At 39.2% G+C, this 13955-nt stretch overlaps 1 protein-coding gene across 1 annotated transcript in view; it reads right to left on the reverse strand.

Annotated features, from left to right (window-relative positions):
• lingo1a (leucine rich repeat and Ig domain containing 1a) overlaps positions 1-13593 on the reverse strand; it is a 140991-nt gene extending 127398 nt beyond the window's left edge. The window contains exon 1 of the mRNA XM_061035914.1: positions 13196-13593. The gene's annotated coding sequence lies outside the window, so the exon portion shown is untranslated. The remainder of the gene's footprint in view (positions 1-13195) is intronic.
• Positions 13594-13955: the final 362 nt, after the last annotated feature.

Genomic DNA, 13955 nt, shown 5'->3' on the forward strand with positions numbered 1-13955 from the left:
CCAATCATATAAACACTGCAGCTTTTAAAGTGACACATCGGCAGCATCAAGGGACAACATGTTCCCATTTCTTCCTTTACACCTTCGAGGTTCAACTGCTGCCTCTTCATGTTGTAACAGTTTCTCCACACATTATGTCCCGTCACAACATTCGCTTTGAACTGGAGATATAGTCAAATTTACTGAAGCGAGACGCTCTCCAAGTGTGGTTTTTCAAGTCGTCTTTAAAAGCTTGGATTCATATAGTTGTCGTATTTGAAGTATTCATTTACATTACTGTCAAACACTTTGGATTAAAGTGCCCCTCCAGAAAAAGAAAATAGAAACTGGAGTCTGTTGTGCATATTTTATGATACTTGTGAAATCATAAAGGGGTTATACTTCCTCAATCTCTCACAGAAACACCAATCCATTTTTTTTGTACCCTCCCATACAGTGAAAGTCAAATTAAGAGCAAAGAGAGGGGGCACTTCGATTACAGCGGTAAAATGACCCGCTTCACACAAAGTTCACCTCATTTTGGTTGCAAATTAAATGTCGACTTTGGTTTAGAGAGCTGGGCTTGCAGCCTCGCAGAATACCAATATGCTATGGCCTTTCCTTTACATCATCGCTGTTACCCTATAGGCTTATTTAATGGAATCAATTCCACAAAGGTTTTTGCTTTCAATACGTATTCATTTGCATTCAATACACCGATGTGTCCTCATAAAGAGATAAAACTCTCAGAGATAACACATAAAGAAGTGTTGAACAATTGCAATCCTCGCTGTGGGAATACACAAACCCATCTCATCAGCTTCAATTAGACTGCAGTCTCAATTATATTAAAATAAATCATCGCCATGAGGGGGTCGTTATTTCGGCGATACCTTACGTTGGCGTGACTTCAGGTACAATTTAAGCACAGTGGATGAGACAGTATGGTGGGTGCTTCTCTCCATTGTGCATTACATTGTGCATTACAGTACTGTGGGCAAACACATTCTTCATCTAGAGTAGTTCCCCTCCAGAGAGAGTGAAGTCCCTAAGCCTGGGAAGGTAATTTGAAAGAGTCATACTCCTCACTTTGAATGACACAAAATCTTTCCCTTTTAAGAGGCCCATCACCTGTTTATCTTCTTAAATTCCTATAGGATCCATAATGCCATCCTGAACCACAAGAAGCTCTGCTGGATGTAACCCTTTTCCCAGACCCCTTCACAGAGACGTATCAGCGGCTCACCAGAGCCACTTAGCACTCTGCTCAGAGGGTCTTTTCCAATTTGGCTTAAGTGCGGAAAGCTCACCTGAGCCTGGCCCACTTAAGGTCGTTACAGCTACAGGGAGCCTTCTACTTCCTGAACCGCTCCCATCATAATCTGCCCTCGCTCTTCCTGGCTCCCTGCTGGAGCAGGTGTTGAGTGGCAATGCTGACTTCATGTAATGCTATGTAGATCACATCCCAGGTGGTGGTGACAGCAATTCTCTACACACATGCTGCATACATGTGCCATCACACATTCCCATATGCTGACATGTGTAAAGCAAACTGTGAATACCCACAATTGAGCAGAATTGAATTGCATTTGTCTAAGAATTGTGAGTAATTACTGTGAGGTACTATCCTTTAAAATAAATCATTTAATATGTTAAGAAAAAAGGTTAAGATGATGTTTAGTATACACTTTCTAACGTCATTCTTTATTGTCAGCTTTGTTTCTGTGTGCTCCATTAAATTGTCTGCGACAGATGATCTGGGATTGATTGCTTTGTCTCCTACCAGAAAAACTTCTGCTGAGTACTCTTGTTGAGGACACATGTTACAATGTACTTTGATTCATGCATTTTTTTTAATCTTGTGAGTTTAAGCTTTATAGTTTGACAGAAAGGTGTGGGAGTGAATGATTCAAGTTCAGTAAGGTGTGTACATCCTGCCTCTACCTCTGCTCATTTTGCACATACGTGTTTATTTTTGTCAATGTGTTAATTAATTTTACTAAATACTGTTGATGAGGAAACATTTGCAAGTAATCATTATCAATGGACAGAAGCAGTCAAGTGCATGCACGAATACATGTAGAATATGCACAGCATTTAAACAAGGTAGCTGATAAAATAGCCCAGATTTTTTTTGCTCACCAACAACAAACTGCATTCATGATATAACCTGATTTTAGGTTGGTTAGAACCAAACTACAGACTGCATAAACTATGAGAAACATCTCTCCAGAGAGGGGGACACTTCTAAAGGCAAAAACTCTGTACTGTAAAATCTCAGGAAGAGAAGTGGACATAACAGAAAAGGCTGTCATTACATTTCTCTAGCAGTGTTTCTCTGCTGTTATGAATTGTGAACAAGGGGATATGGTCCGATGTACAGCTGATGCAGCAATGAAGCATGAGAATGGTAGTTAAAGCCAAAATTGCTTATAGAAAACTAAGATGGACAAGCACGGCTGTTGGGGCGATAACTGACCAACTGGATAAGGTCAAAGCAGCACATTGGACACATATGTTTTTATTGAGCCATGGGCAATTATCATTCTGCTGATTTTGAAGCTCATCTGTGCTATAATTGAGATTAAATGACACCCACAAAGATCATTCAGAGACATTAATAAAGACATAAGCTGTCCCGACCCGACAGGTGCGACCAAACTAATGGGAGAGTGAGCGGGATGTAAAACAAGCAGATCTTTACTCGCCCACACAGTCCTGAAAAAAGAGATCATACTGAGTGAATATACCCGTGTGGGCGGCCCGTTAGCCTGTAGAGGCTCCAGACGGCTGAAAGTTTTCCAGAACTATTTTGGTACACGGTAAGAGATAAAAAAAGAAAATGGAAGACACCACTCACTCTAGAAAATGTTGTCATGAACTGGAAATAATTCATTATTAACGTCTGGACAGAAAGACAAGGCAAATATAAGCAAGGGACATAAATGTGATTTCTAAATCTCCAAGGAAGAGACGCCATCCCTGCCGGTCCTGTAAATGACCTACAACCCACCTAGAGTCTGCTTGAACCCGCTAATAAGAAATACAGCTATGGATGTTTAAAGCTGATTTCTAGGGTGTATCAAGGACATCAAGGATGCTTCATCAAACAATATACTAGGTGAACTCAAAGTACAAATAGCCATATCAGCAGAAAACAAATATTATAACTGGGTTACCCAACGTTCTTTGGGTCGTTTGAATCCCAATATTTTAGTAATTGGGGATTTTCTTCTTATGCCATCAATTAGTTTTTTATATTCAGGCATCAAAGGCGGCATTATACAAAATCTGACATGTCATCTGCCCTAATCAATAGAAAAATAATTAATCTGTGTTTCAAATCTTTGAGGACACTCTTTTCATCTCATGTTAAGATACCAGAATAAGGAAAAAACATAATATGCATACAGTAATGTATTCAGTATATATGCAGGGTTCTGAATGTGAGCAGAGTTTGCATAGTCATAGTTTTCACTGGCTCCACTATTAAAGTATGACAAAGGAAGATACATTTATCTGCAGGATTCAGGACAACAACACACTAAAAGGCCCGAAAGTCCATTTTCATTTTCCATGACACTTTAAAAAGTGCCCTATTAGAATGTGCTCATTAGCATTTATATGTCACTATCTTTGTTTACTTATTTAAACCTGGACATCATTTTGCTGAAAGAGACTGCCATGCACAAAACGGCAAAAAAATAATTTCAGATTGGAAAAAGGCCAACCAAGATGAGAGTGCACAGCGCTGAGCAGAATACTAATGACCACAGAGACCTGGTGTAGAGAAGACAAGGTATAGGTATTTTTTTCTCACATAAATCTCTGGACTATAATAAAGCTGTTAAAATGCACATATGCCAGCACTTATACAGGACAGGAGATGACCCAATGGCCCTCTTTGCATATGCTGCATTTGACGCATATGAACTCAACGTCCAGATTCAGTGTGTTTTGGCATGTTGAAATAAAAAATATTTCAGAGTTCTTTCATTTCTAGTGACCGCACTGTTACCCAAATATCGTTGGACAAATCTTTTTTTTTTTATAAAAAACAAGGGCGCCAAAGTTGACACAGACTGGAATTTCCTCAAAGGTGCTTTACATTTATGTTCAAAATAACGCTGTTGTTACAATGAAATTAAATTGTATTGTAAAAAGTGTTCAGGGCAGATCTGGAGTCAAAGGGACCAAACCGCAAAAGTAAAATCCACTTTGGTGCTATTGAAATTCTCAAATTACAAGTTATTGGAAAATCACAGATAATTACAAGCTTGTTGCCAAGGTAGGGCCTCGTCAATAAACGGCCCGCAGTAAGCAAAAACAGAGTGTTGAAACAATAGACTGAAGCTGTTTCTGTTACTGACGCATGCTTGCGTCACATGCTGGTAGGACTGGTTGTAAGCCTAAAAATTCACCACTTCCTTAAAGTGGCAGTAGGCAACGTGAAAATTCCAATGGAATTCAGCCAACCATTGATTCAGCAACCTGGTGGCAACCCAAACATTCTCCTCACTGGGTCACTGTGATTGGCTAGTTAAGTGCAAGCTAACCCCGATTCCAATTAGATATTGTTGGTGACATGCAATGATCAAAATGTCCTCTTTTAATTAACAGTCTTTTGGAATTATGCTAACTACTGAAGCTTTAAAGCCAGAGTGTGTAGCTGATAAACTTCTGATAAAATCTGTTATTTCCATTTCATCTTTAAATGAAATGTTTGTTTGAACAAATGTGTGTCTAATCTGTGTATGTGGTTTCTCTCCTTTGTATTTCATTTTTTTTTTAACTTATCACGTCTGAATCAAACAACCAATGAGGTTGCTGGCACATTACTAGCCAATCACAGTGATTCTGTGGGAGAGAACGTTAGGATTGCAAACAGGTTGCAGTAACAAAAGTTGGCTGAATTCAATTAGAATTTTCATGATAAACTATATCTGTAATAGATTTTTTTAGGTAGCTCAGTTGATTTTATTTGTGTTTTTGCACCACTGCCAATATGCAAACCACCACAATGGACCATGTCTCAGATTTCAACTTTTGTTTTTAATGAACTCTGCTTCTCTCCAACTGATAATAATAGCCTTCAAAATTCCCATTTTGAAAGGCTTCTCTAGTTTGATAAGTATAACCATCATGCCTGCAATGATTTTTTAATGAATTGAACTCTATAGGCTCAGCTGTTTTAGGATAAGCTAATAGAGATGCTCATTTGACTGTGAAAGAGAAAACACTCCTCTATCCTTTAACATACATCAGTCCCACTCTTTTATGACATTCAATAATCATTTCAACCAACTATGTTGAATAATTACTGCTGTTTCTGATTCCCTACATCTTGCTCTACACCTTCCGCCAATTCTGTTACACGACACAGCCCTGACCTTGAGATGTAACAACATTTCAGCAAACAGAATTAAAGATGAATTGACTTCACATTTCACAAACACAAGTAACCCCCCCCCCCCTCTGCTTTCTCCTGCTGTGAAGATCCAAAAATAGAGCTCTGGGTGCATCATCCATGATAATTAGAAATATTGGCAGCTTTCTTTCGCCTGTGTTTTCTCTTTCGACTGACGATGATCATAGTGCAGACTTCAGTACACTCAGGGCTGGGAAAACATCCAGAAATGATGTTCACAGACGAGGCACCTCTCCCCCAGCTGTGCTCATGTAAAAGACCATCTCTTTTGAGCCTGGAATTAATCTAAAACAAATAAGTACTATTTTCATACTTCAATTATATCTTTTGAAAGCATGTTTCCAAGCATGCTGTGTGTGTAGCAGCGTTTGAAATATTAGTCACAAAGCATGGATTTGTACGGAGCGTGTGTTCCAGGGCATCAGACTAACACACAAGCTGGGGGCCAAGAGAGAGGTTTCAACTGAACGTATTATTATTTTTAATTTACCTCCAACTGTGAGTGTGTGTTTGGCCACGGGTGGAGGGGGCAGGACCAATTTTGAGATGAAAAAGAGATGTCAACCAGCCAAGAGAGCAATATTTTAATAATGACCAGTTGTAAGTCATCACTTTGCTGACTCACTGACATGAACCATTATACAGTCCCCTGTATTCTCATGGATTCTGCATACAGATCCTTTTTCTTGCACAGTTAAGGCCAACAACTGTCTAAAATAGATAACCTAAGGGGAATGGGAAAATCACCCTGGATAACATATTGATTCAGGATCAATTTGTACATTGTACAGCCTGACATGTGTGAAAATCTGAGTTGCTTATGAGCACCTCATAGATTATGGTCTGAGAAATTGTAGCTGACATTTTCTTCTTTGTTTATTTTTCTAATTATGCCAAGTGATGACAGGCCAAGCCAAAATTAAATAAAGACAACATGTCTGTAAATTATCCTCTATTTGAGAAAGCTGCTATATCATTATATTTATAGCTGAACGAGGTAATCCCAATTTGGGTAAAATGTTTGTCCTTTTTTAATTCCCCTTTTTCTTTTGGACCAAGTGGAACCTCTGGTGTTGGAATATGCCAATTCTGAGTACAAATTGCAATTCCACTAGTGACCACGTGAGGCTGGCTAAAAAAGCCAAGGAATCCCCTTCAGCTCACATATTGAAATGTCTATTCTTAGAGCAGAATTGAACGTTACAACCTAATTCGGGAAACGGTTTTAGTATCAAAGGCTCATTATTTCTTGGTAAATCTGTATAGGGGTAAATCAAAAAAAGATTGTTTTAGGGCTAAGACTTTCGCATAATTAGGCAAAATTAGGGACGTGACTGATTTGACTGACAGGTGGTCCAAATGTAGATTTATTCAGGGTTTGCTAAAAAGGCAATGAAGATTAAGGCAAGCCTCAGCACCAACCTAGTCTTTTACTAAAATGATCAAAAGTTAGGTGGCCAATTTTCAGTCTGCCATTATTCGACTCCAAAACACCGCTATAGAAACAAATGGTTGACAATAAAATCACTGACACTAAATCCCTGTTTTGTACAGTATGTTATGACAACCATAAGAAGGAAAAATTAACAAGCCATAAATATCAAGTTACACTTCTATTATTATCAGGCTACAGCTCTACATGTTGTAGCTATAACCCTACACGGTCTCTTTACTCACAGCCTTCTTGAAAGCCCGGGAGCATCGGGACGAACATTTTGGAATCCTCCAACCTGGACTCCCCCTCAATTTAAGGAGGCGGCTCACTATGTTTGCTAGCAATCAAAGAGAATCTATTGAGCTCAACCTTGAGAGTATTGTTTGTCTCTTCTGCTGTCTATTGACTGGCATAAACCATTTTACCAAAACTAGTTGGTGCAAATACAAAAGATGTTTAAAATTTAGATAGAAAGGTCATTAAACACAGCAACTCCATTGGATCTGGCAGGAATATGTTCTGAGTAGTACTTTTGTAAATTTAGATGATCTGTGTGTGTGTGTGTTCCACTAGTCATTGCATACATACATCACTCCCTCCTCAATATAACTCTCTGTTGGAAGCAGTTTCAATTGGCACCGGTTTTGTGTCAAAAATTGTATTGTAATGTGTGACGCAGGGGGATGAAAGCTGATGCTATCTATTTAAAGCATGCTTCTAATGAATGCCAGCACTGTTGGTTTATTTGCTCTCATTTTGGAGGGGTAGATAAGAGGAGTTATAGGCATATATGATTCACATGCATGAACATGTAATTTCCAGAGATGCTGTCCATATCATATCCCAGTAATTACACAAAGTAGTGTACTTTTTTACTTACTTTTTTTTGTACAAAGAAGCTAGGCTTATTTGAGGAGAGAATACATAGGAATGCTCAAAACTATCTTAGACATAAGCTTGAGGCAGCATTAGGAAATGGGTTTTTCCGCATCTTCCTTCATGGATGTTGTATGAGATGCTGCTTCTTCTAAGAAAAACTTTACAGTATATAAGAACCATCTAAAAAAGACAGCCAATCAGATCAACATATGACATGAAACAAACATGTCTTCCCAGTCAAATGTAGCATATGTGGTTTTGGAAGCATTCAGTGTTTATTAGCAACCTCTTTTTGTGTAATTGAATCAAACACACCGATAGTATTGTGGAAATTCTATCTTGTGAACATCACGTAGCGTGTTGTTATAGCCAAGCATTAGCTAACACAACAAAGGTACTGCTGGAGGCGTTCATGTTACTTTTCATGTTTGTTTCCAACTCGGGTGGGACGTCACTCCCAGCTCTGAGGTAAATGGAACGCACCATGAAGATTCCTTTTCTGCCTCACATTGCAATTCTAAAGGCTCCAGCATTGTGGCAAAAGCCTTCATTTCACTAGATCCATTTTAACCATGTAGTTGCATTAAAGATATGCCAGAAATAATATGATAACCTAACGAACCATCTAGTAGGTGTCTTGAAAATAGTTAAACTAAAGTGTTTCAATAAACCGATGAATGCTCAGAAAGGAAGCCCAAAGAGGAAAATATATTCTACTCCATTTTCTGTGATGAGTAATTTGGTTGTATATTGAGATCTCTACTTATCTCATGATCTCATAATAACAATGCTGGTTTACCTGAGTCATTTTTTCGAAATGAAGACATAACAACATAAATGGGTCAAGATCTCGAGAAATCGACTGTAAATGACTTGTCACAGGGAAAACAGTTTAAGAGTTTAAAAAAGAATGACTGTTTGCCCTATATCCTCATAACGTAGAAGAAAAAAGGCTGAATACCATTTGATGTGGACTTTGGAGCACTCTTCACAGAAGCAGTGTGCGTCAAATGAAAACTAGGGCAAGAGAGTGGGGTGTTTGAAAGATTTTGTTGAACAACTGAAAACACTAAAGGTCAGAGAGGGGTGAATCCTTTCCTGGAACTGTAACATAGACACAAGAATTTCTATTGCCTTGGTCTAGTAATGCTTCACAATGGAGATGATAAAAGCCATTCCTGAATTATTTATACAATTTCCAATTTATACCATTTAGATTCACTCAGTTGGCAGGGGGGAATAATAAGCAGGGGAAGTGAACAAATATTGCTCTCTCATCCTTCACGAACAACTGCTGAGTAATGTTCTTAACCCCCAGCTGCTGCAGACTACAGTGTTTGACAAATCCCAAATGTGAGTGCATATGTACTGTGTGTATGAGTATGGAGCAGGGGGCCTCCTAGGAAATAAAATGTTAGAATGTCAATTTAACAACTGACTTGTCTTTGTAAGTTTACAATGAAAGAAAATGTCTGTGGAGTTAAGGACTGTTTATGTTTAATTTCTGATATAAAGAAGAACTACTGCTGATTTATAGCAGTTCCTTTTCAGCCTACAGGAATCTCAGAAGGGTTTCCCAATAACAGATTTCTTAATTTGTGTAACCTCTGCCATAGGGTAAGTGAGAAGTGAACTAGAGAATGCTGCTGACACTGACTTTTTTTCCAAGGAAAACATTCACAGTGAGTGATGTGACTGACTGATAACAAGACTGTGAAGAAGGCAGAGTGACATACTGTATATCATCAGGAAGCACTTAAACATGTACAGGACAAGATTAATACAGAGACAGAGATATCCCTGCAGCTTAACCAAATGCTTCTCACAGGAGCTTAAATTATTTTTGTAAACACTTGCTTTAATTGTAGTAGGTGAAGTTGTTTTGTTTTTTTAAGGTTTTTTTTTTGTTTTATCAGATGATTATTTTGCAGTTTTGACACTGCAGTCCATGCTATTGTACAAACCAAATTTGCAATATTGTGTTTTTTCCATTATTATCTTGCTCTATTTATTAAAAAACATACAGATGAAGCTCTTGATACTCTTACTAGTATTGTTATTATAATTCCCTTTTCCTTCTTTTTTTACTGACAACATTAAGTGAAGGAGTTCCCCAGGGTTCTGTTCTTGGTCCTCAGTCATATCACTGGAGAATATGGGCCTTTTTCTTGTTGGTTAAGGTAAGGGTGTGACTTATTATCCACCATCAAATATGAATGCATTAGATCATTCCCCAGCATTCTCCAGCAACCACTTTACTGCTGATTATTTTTGGCATGACATCATGCTTGTACATTAAAACATATAAAGGCCAACTGATCACTAAGGAAACTTCACCCCATAACAGTTAGAGCAAGCCCATGGCTGATGAACTGTTATACTACAGATAATTCATTGTACACATTATACTACTAACTGCTTCTTTAAAGGATTTAAACAGTCTAGGATCCTGTAGTGCCATAGTTTAGAATAAGATATATACTACAACATTTTTACAATTGTTTAAAACAGAAATAAAATTACTTCACTGACTTTACTGTAACGTTAGTGTTGGGGCAGTTAAGGCAGAGTTGTAGTGGATATTGAGAGGTGGTAATTTATGTTTTTTATTCTGGCCAACATTCATAGTGTGATGGAATAAACCTCCAATAAAAAAAAACGATGCTTGTAATAAAGGCTTACTATAAAGAGTTATTAGCTGCTTGTTGTAAAGAAGAAAAAAAACATTCGGTGACTGGATTAACTTAATTTGGGGTGATTAGCTAATATTTCTCCTTGAAAGGGGGTAGACATTATTAATACGTTTTTTCATTGTTTGTGCAAATTAAATTTTTACACCAATTGGAAGAGTTATTGAGTTTTACATTTTGGAATAAAACTTCAGAAATCTTGAATTGTGTCCAATCAGAGAGCACACTCTGTGAAGCTCATATTCACATCAATCCACAATTGTATAGCCCACCACTACAGACACCATTAGCTGTGAATTGCTGTGACAAATTTGCCAGCTTCATTTCATGCATCACGGTAAATCATGAAACCGCATCAGCAATGACCACTATTTGCTATAACAGCCTTGAGAATGATTGCCTTGGAGGTTGGGGAGAAAAATGAGTTGTTAACTTCTCATTTGGCACTGGGCAGTGTGCTATTAATGCTTCCTGAGCTGTGGGTGGACGGACAAGCATTCATGGACTCTGTGAGTCACTCTCGGACACAAGTCTCCCACTGCACGACAAGCTTTTACTGCACTCGAGTAGGGTAAAAATGAGTACTGTGAGCTGCACGAAGGCACATCCTTTTTTTGTGTTTGTGTGTCTGTCTGTGTGTGTGCGTTTGTGTGCCTGAGGGAGACTGAGAGTGAAGGAGGAAGATTTCCCTTAATACTTTCCAAATAAAGCAATCAATTAGCAGAATACCTCTGGTTCTAAATAAAGGGGATCATCTCCTAATTTAATAGGGATGCATCCTGGGATACATTGTTGATTTAATCTTCCATCTCCATTAAACCCTCATAAAAGCTCCACTAAGTAAAGTCTGATCTATGTTGTTTATTCAAAACCATTAAATCCATACTGATATTGCATTAAGAATTTTAAGCATGGCTGTAGGAAGTGATAAAGAATTTAAACAGAATAAGCAGTGAAAGGATATGTAAAGTGCTAATGAGATCATTCAATACATGGCATTTAATTCATCCTGCCTGAATATATCTATCACAATTACCATTGCCAATAAAAACTAAAGCTATGCAATGCAATCAGTGAAAATATGAACTGCTATGGCTGCACCTGTATTTCAATATGCAACAGTATCAGTCAACCTTGCCTAAGTGCTGGAAAGGAATTCTAAATGAAACAGAAGCAGGAGGTCTTCCCAAGGTGGGTAATTTGATTTATCTTTTATTATTTTCCCCTCCTCCGGTTGGGTGTTTCTTCTCTGAAATGGGAAATGTGATAAATATTGATGTCCCTTACAGGAAAATGCAGCCAGGCAAGTGTGAGAGATGCAGGCCTGTGGCTTATCTATCATGGGTTTTTCCTTTGGAGAGCGTGGATGTGTGTGTAAACTGACCCCCCGTACCCCCCCACCCCCATAAGCCTGAGCCTCAGAAGAGGTTTGCCTGTCTAAAAGCTCTTCCTGAGGCTTGTTAGCACACACTCACTTCTCCTCTGTCCCCTTTGTCCTCTTGTCTCTGACTTTCTGTCAATCCTGCGTCGCTATGTTCTTCCTCCTTCACCTTCCACTAGCACCCCTCTCGGCTTCTCTTCACTGCTCTCAGTACCAGTACCAGCTTTCTTCTCACTTTCTTATTTTTTTTTTAGATTCTCCCTCCTAACAGTCTTTCTTTCCTCCTCTCCCTGTAGAGTTCGTAGAGACAAGAGAGAGATATGAACAGAGAATTAATAACAAGACAGCAGTAAAGATAAAAGAAATGCAGCCTATCCAGCCTGCGGAGATGATCGAAAATAGCAACTTTGCTTCACACTTCCAACTGACAAAGTGAAAAAAAAGTTAAATAAATCCTCATCAATATATCATTAGCATTTTATATTTCTGAAGAAAAGGCTGATAAACAAGCTAACAAAGGGAAATATGGGAGGAATTATTGACATGTTTGAACCTCTTCCTCTGCACACATTCATTTGATCTACACGACAGCCATTTCAAATCGGTATCTGGAAATCTGTTCGCACGTCAGAGCTGTTGTCAGGGGGGCCCATCAGGTAATCAGGCAAAATCAACATGGAGGAAAGCTTCATTTTCTCCCTCCCCTCAACTTCATCTGAGGAGGTCTCAGGGGAATATGGTTACAGTAGGTGTGCAGAAAAGTACCACTTTGTCACGTTCTATACCTTCATATACCCACATCAAGGATACACATTCTGCCCAAAAAAATGCACATTTCCACATATGATGCATGACAAAAAAAAGACAGCACACATGTAAATATACATTTGCATGTTAAATTCAGCTAGCCATAAATTGTGCCTACATTCAGATTTACAATTTATGCTCCTATTCTTGACAGAGCAACCTTTCTGTCTGTGCCAACAAATGGGCATAACCAACACTGTCAGGTAGACCATGCAAAGTTGTCTCTGAGGGATAGGGGCTGAAAATAACAGCAGATCAATAGCAAGTACCAAGTGGAGCATTTCTCCCTCCAGCCCTTGACAGCATGAGCAACACTGCTGGTGTCGACACACATTTCTGTTCCCTGCTTCTTTCCCCTACACTCTTTCTCACACACTCTCTCTCTCTCTCTTTCAGCCAGCCCATCCTCTTTTCCTCCCTCTCTCCGTGTCCTAAATAGCCCGCTCTGCTTCATTTAACTGCTCCCCTATCCCATAATGTGTACTGCTTGCACCTGTCAATATGTTATGAGAAGTAAATCAGGTAGGAAGTGCAAGAAAAGGAGACAGATATACTGAAAGAGAGCAAGAGGGGAGACAGGAGAGAGATATTCTTACCAGAGCTGTAACGAAGGGAATCCAGAAATTGCTTGCTTCATTCCACGGTGGCTGCTCATTAAATCCAAGATTGTGAGGAAAGGATTGAAGATTCCATCCAGATGCTGCCCCGAGAGGAGGAAAATTAGACTCTTTAATGGGAGATTTTTTTTTTTTTTTTTTTTTTTTTTGGAGTGTTGTTAAAAATTGTGGTAAATATGCGTAAGGAGAGGGATCTGTTATCCAAGTCCAGAGCACTTCATGAGTCCTTTCCCGTCAGCTGCGAAGCCACATGTGCACCCACAGTGACACATGTGGTTCACACACATGCACACACGCGCGCACACACACGTAAAGGGAGGGTGGATCCTCTGCTATAGGCTCAGCTAGGCTGGAAGATTGAGGGAGAATGAAGGAGGGATGGAGACAGGGAGGAAGAGAGACACAGCGGAAGGGAGGGGATGTGGAGAAGGGTAAGGTGGAGGGAGGAGCCGCAGTATGCGATGAGAGATTGAGAGAGGAGAGGGAGGGGGAGGAGGGAGTCGCTCCATCTCTCCTTACTTCTGCCTCAATGTGAACTGTAGTCAGATCTTCACAAACCTGGAAGTTCAATAAATTGTTTCACCATATCTTCATCTGAAAAGACTGCAGGTACGTTTAAGAGCTAAGTCCAGGGATGGAGGCAAATGCAGGCATTGTTGTTTGTATATCAGAATGCTGAGTAATCCTCCCCTCTTGTGCACAAAGCCAAACAGATAAACAAGCTGGGAAGATGGCTGAG

This window comes from Labrus mixtus, chromosome 4, assembly GCF_963584025.1.
Source record: "Labrus mixtus chromosome 4, fLabMix1.1, whole genome shotgun sequence".
NCBI classification, from domain to species: domain Eukaryota; kingdom Metazoa; phylum Chordata; class Actinopteri; order Labriformes; family Labridae; genus Labrus; species Labrus mixtus.